Here is a 6,000-nt window from a genome sequence, read left to right as displayed (position 1 = left end):
ACCAAGGTTTTCCCTAGTTTCAGCTGGGTGCCATTTTTTCCTCTACTTCTGGTCCCAGTGATTTTCTTATTCTCTCTTGTCATAATGTTGGCTGAGGAAGGTGGAAATATCTCCATGTGTAATCTGTAATCCTGAGTTCCTTTAGGATTACCAAAAATATATAAGTATAGCTATGATTTATTATCTTCTGTACCCAACACCTAAATGTTCCTGGGTACCTTTGTTTGGATTTCATTCATGCCATGCATCTCTTGTTCCCAACAAACTCCTTGATTCTTGATTTTGATTTGCAGTGCTCAAGGAGATCTGCTGTCTTCACAGACCTGCACAGTTTTCTTCATCAGCCATTTGAATTCCTCTGAATTTATTTTATGGGCATAAACAAAGATTAATCTGCACTTCTTTTATGTGTGCTAACCAAAAGCAGGGAGAGCAACACACATAGAATCAATAGAGAGTAGAATGAAAAACCTCTCATTGAACTGTCAGGACTCCAATGGCTTTTTATACCAAAGCTCTGCTTGTCTGAACTTACAGCCATTACCCAGATCTAGGTGTGAGGAGGAGGCACGTTTCCCATGTTGATCAGAACTGATGAACATCTGCTGCATGGACAGTACTTCTAAGTCTTTACCTGGCTGGTGCAACATTGTTTTCCAGCTTGAGGGAGGTTTCTATGAGTCTGTGAGTAATTTGATGTCCACCAGAATGATTTATGTTAGTGTTATTAATTGTAGCTACCCAAATGCCATTTTAAGTGCTGAGATAACATGAGATCCTTGATGAGATATTGACAGGTATGGGAAGCTGGAGGAGAAAGCTCCCTACTCTCAGAAAAAAACCCAAAAAACAGTAGGATTAATCCTGATCTGCCTGAAGTCCACTTATTACTGATTGAAAATGATCCATGCAGGCCTTTCTTTAGGCCCATAGGTCCTTCCTACAAACCTACATTTGTTCTAGAAATGGGTCTACAAACATTCATTAGTTAGTATAGAGTTATAATAAATCCTCAAGTGTCCAGGGACAGACTTTGCAAAACAATGATTACTTGACAATTCCCAAGTAATGGGATTTCCTCTTTATACTGGAAAATAAACTGTTTAATTAAAAGGAAGAGTGGAATTAAAATGATAGAGATGAAAAAACTCTTCAGTAGGTCAGACTGTAATTGGTTCCTTAGCTCAGTGTGGTTCAATGAACTGTCCTGCACTCAGTGGCTCAATTATCTCTGAGTATCTAGGGCACTTTTGCAGCATTTCCTAGCTAGTGTAGTCAAAAGGTTTAAAATAGAAATATCTAGAAATGTCAGAGGTGTTCTGTTTAGCTTTTCCTAGTCAGAATCAGGGGAGGGGTATAAAGAAGAAGAAGAAGAAGACAAACTCTGGCATTTTGGTGTATCTCTTGGGATGATGATGTTTAGACATTTGCTCAGTCTTATCAGGCCAGCCAGAATGTCTGTTGTGTCTGTTTGTGTTCCCTCACACGATTACAGAAACAGCCTGGGCAGTGGAAATTCCAAGAGGATCCCACCAGGGCAGTCACAGGCGGAGCTGGCTGTCAAAGACCATCCTGCACTTCCCCTCTGCCTGGCTTCTGCTTTTCACCTCCAAATGCAGGTGGGATTTGAAGGCAATCCTCATTCTCTAGAAGCCCACAAAGGGGAAGATTTTGGCTTCCTCTGACTTCAGCAGGGGGCCTGGAACCACTGTCAGGAGCACGACTTTGGGCTCCACTCACATCCAGGACCCTCTCATGAAATGTGGCAATTCTTTGTTTCCCTGAATTGTGTCTCTATCAAAGTATGAAAAGCAGAACGAGAAATCCTCATGTATTTCTGGATGTGCCAGTTTTTTCTCGTTGGACTGAAGATCTGTCAGCAGAGAGAAAAATCCATGCCTGCATCCAGTAATGTGTCCCAACCTGCAGTGCCTCAATAGCTTTAATCCAGGTCCCTCTGTGCTGGAAGTTTGAGAGGTGATAGTCAAGGTGTCAAAAGAAGAGACAAGTTCATAGCGTGAAAAGATACTTTTTAGATTCTTTTATCTAGATGGAAATATTTCAACAGCTATTTGGACACACAGAGCAAATCTGAAGGGCTTAAATTCCCCCAAAACATGTCAGGTCAGCTGCACAAGAAGGGCTCTGTGCCCTGCAAGCTGAAGTTTAGTTCCAGCTCTACCTGTCAGAAGTTTGCCCGTGGCAGACTTGCATTGATCACCAGGGAGGGGCCCGTGCTCACAGCAGGGAATTAAAGCAGGCAGAGACCTTGGGGAAAGCCTGCTGTGGGACAGGAAGAATAGCAGCATTCATTGCTTTGAGGGAACCTGGCAGGATGGGCAGCTCCCCCTGCATCTTGGCACTCCTGCTTCTGATCCAGGGACCCTGAAGAACTGAAGGGGAAAGAAAGACAGGAGAAGAAAAAAAAAACCAAAAAAAACAAACCCAAACCTCTATTATTCAGACTTTTAAAAACCTCCATCAAAGGGCTGGTTTGTGTTTTGGACATGTCTCAATGTAGGTTGTCATTAGTGACTGGCTAGCTATATTTGAATAGATGCAAGTGACAATCCAGAGCCTTTTCCCAGCCTTTTTTTTTTTTCAGTCCAGTGTGTAGTTAAAAAAAAAGGTTCATTGCAGTCTAAAATACATCTGCAGATGGTGTGTGCTCTCCTTGGCTCCAGTTGGGGCTCAGAGTGAAACACCACAAAATGCCTCTTGTTACCAGCACTTTCTGCCCTGCTCTGGTAAGAAACCCTGTTTGGTCTCAGCAGATTTGGATGCCAGCTCCTGGCCCTAATGTTTCATGTGAACTTTTTGAATGGCACAGGAGCCACTCTGAGGTTTGCCAGTTTCTGATTATAGGCTGGCTCTTGGGAAAAAGAAACAGAGCAATTGTCATCCTGCCCCAAATATGGGCTGCATCCCAGCACCCCTGAGGTCAGCAGATCAGCAGCAGTGGATGTTAGAGGGAGTATGAAACCACAACAACTCTGCTGAAGCCCTTGAAAGGTGAGTAAAGTTCACTGCCCTTCCACTTCCAGTAAGTGTGGAATTTGGATCTTGATCCACAGGGGCATTTAGGTCCCTGACTCCCAGTGGTTTTCTTGCCATGGTGCAGGTTAGGAGCTGAGTCCCTAAATAACTGGAGGCTGTGAGCCCAGTGTGTTCAGATGTTTCTAACATTACTTGTGTTATTGTTGTATATTGAGATCCTGACTGCAATCTGGGCTCCTTGAAATAGACACAGGGACACATGGGCTGGGATTAAGGTGGCCAAGTGTGGAAGTTTATGGTGTGGGTGTCACATCAGAGCTGTAGACAATAGAAAGAGTACAGAAAATACAGAGTAAAATGGGATAGCATGAAGTAGTCACCTAAAGCTGATCTTCTGAGAAAGTCTCCTTCTCTTCATCAACAGCAAGGGAAGCTGGAGTTACATCTATGTTATTGGTATCCAAATTTAGATAGGAGGTATCTCATTCAGAATGGAAGGCAATTCCTTCTCCAAAGAGGTCATGGTGCTGTATAATCCAGGCAGCTTGAGCTGGGCTCTGGAAAGCAGAGGCAGTGAATTTTAGTTAAGGTCCAGCCAGCAGAGCCAGGAGTTGGCACAAGCTGTGACAGTCAAAGTTGTTAGCCACTCCTGAAATCTGGGTCTGTCTGGTTTTCCCTCTGATCCTCTTCCCCTCTCTCCTCTTGCTCTCTGGCTCAGTTGTTTGGATTGCGTGAAGTGCAAACTCTTCTTTCTTGCAGTGTTTGCCCAAAACTCCAGCAAGACACTTTATATCTGGTTTCCAACATCTTTGGAGCAGATGAACACGTTTTAGAAACCTAATTCTCCAGTGGTAGCAAGTAGGAACATTTCACCTGACCTCAATAAGTTTTTAGATCAGCTGAGGCTGAAGCATTTTGTCTTCTGTTATGCACTTCAAAGAAAGATGGCAAAACATGAAAACGTTTGCTGAGCTTTGTTTTATGGATTATGGGAGACTTTTTGATCATTTCTGAGTTGTCTGGGGTAAACCCTAAGCCACCCGTCTTTACATGTTCTGCTCAGATGATGTCAGAGCAGATGGTGAGAGAGTATTTCCACTTCAGCCTCTCCATGTGTGCTCAGCTCAGCTCCACAGACCTTGATCCCAGCCCGGGCCTGTGGCCATTCCTGCAGGACACATGCTAGATAACAGCACATTTTCTTTTCTCACATCAAATGCTGGGTGTGTTTCCATCCTTTAGATAAACTTTATAGTGTTTCTATTTCCCTTTCCCCCATGGTACTGATTATCCCAGAAATAGATAGGCACTGGAAAGCTATGTTCTGGATCTGAACTATTTCTGCATTGCATCTGGCATTGTGACTGGATCCATTTTTGGGAATGTGATAATTCTATGTTTGCCCTTGTGCCAAATTTTCTTTCTTGAAGTCTTATTTTTTTCCCCACAGGCATGGATTGACTTTTTTTTTAATTTCAAGCACTTCTTGTTTGAATAGTTTTGTTTTCATCTTCATCTTTCCACTTGTGCATCTTTCTGCTTCTCATTTTTATTAACTTCTGCTGTGTCACCCACCTTGGCCTCACAACAGGGGCTAACAGCTGAACCTTCTGCAGTTAAAACACAGCAACAGTGGGACACTGTGTTCTAAAGGGAAAAAAAAAAGAAGACAAAGGCCACCTTTAAGTTTAGTCCTGCCTGAAGAGAATCTCAAACCCCGGGTGAGATGCTCACCTGCTGGTCAGACTGAGATTTCAGCACTCTGCAGTTATTCTGGAAGGTTATGAAACTTCCCCAGGAGGAATTTGATACAGAAAACTTTGGTGTCCTTTTGGGAGGAGCAATACTTCAGTGTTGGGTTTTCCACCCAGATGAGTGTGGATGGGGTTAGCTGATGCCTGTGGAGATGATGGCACAGATGTTTCCCTTGTATTGTTTTTTACAGGGGAGGTGTGTCTGTGGTTAGGACAGAGCCAAACACCAAACAAGAAAATACACAACCAAAATGAGAGCCCAGTGGCCAGAATGGGCTGGAAAATGAGTGATCACAAAGGGGCAGGACAAAGTGCCACCAGTGCTGGACTGCAGGGATCCACTGTCCCTCCCCTGCAAAGCACACAGCCTTCCCCAGAGCACCACGCTGCCTGCACTGCTCACCCAGGCTCTGCCCAACAGCTCTCCTGATTTATTTTGGAATTGTTTTCCCCACTTTGGCATTTCTCAGGGTTACAAGCAAACTGGACAAAAAAATAATGTTCCAAGATGCAAAAGATGTGGCATGGTCCATGGGGAGGGGAGCTGGGTCTCCTTGCTCCTCTCCAATTGCACAAAAGGGATATTAGGGAGAAAAGAGCTCCTGCCTGAGGCAGGGAGAGTGACCCCTCTGAACAGAAAACACCATCCCAAACACACAACCTGCAGTCTTTGGAACAGGCCAGGCTGCTCCAGATTTTCCTATTGAGATGTTTTCCTTCTCTAGAACATGCAACAAAAAAGGAAGGCAATCCTTTGCCATATTCTCAAATGATCTGCTAAAGTTCAGGAAATTGGATCAAGAGGTGAACAGTGCTGAGCTGTGTCTGCCACTGCTTTGGCACCATAAATGACCTGGAACCACAGCCTGCAAATGTTTGGTGTGGGGCAGGGAATCCCACAGGACTGTAGAGAAATTACCCAAATGGGACTGAAAAAGTAATGGTTTGCATCTTCAGGGGGGTGGTCCAGGGATTTCTGGTGTATCTTGCCACCTATGAGCTGATGTTGACTTTTAAGATTACTTCCCATGGAAAGGTAACTTCAGTCTCCAAATACACTGCAGCTTTGGAGGCTCCAGAATGAACTTGGGGCATCTTCTGACAAGGAAGACAGGATCTTGTCCATGGTTTGCAAAGCTCTTTCAGATCCTTGAGACACAATTATTATTTCAACACTATTGTGAAATCTTGAGGGTCATGGCTGAAGAAATAATTGGCTGTATGGAAATAAGGATGAGATATTTCAGCA

Source organism: Passer domesticus, chromosome 4, assembly GCF_036417665.1.
Source record: "Passer domesticus isolate bPasDom1 chromosome 4, bPasDom1.hap1, whole genome shotgun sequence".
Classification (NCBI taxonomy): Eukaryota; Metazoa; Chordata; class Aves; order Passeriformes; family Passeridae; genus Passer; species Passer domesticus.
Note: the sequence above shows the minus strand (reverse complement) of the source record.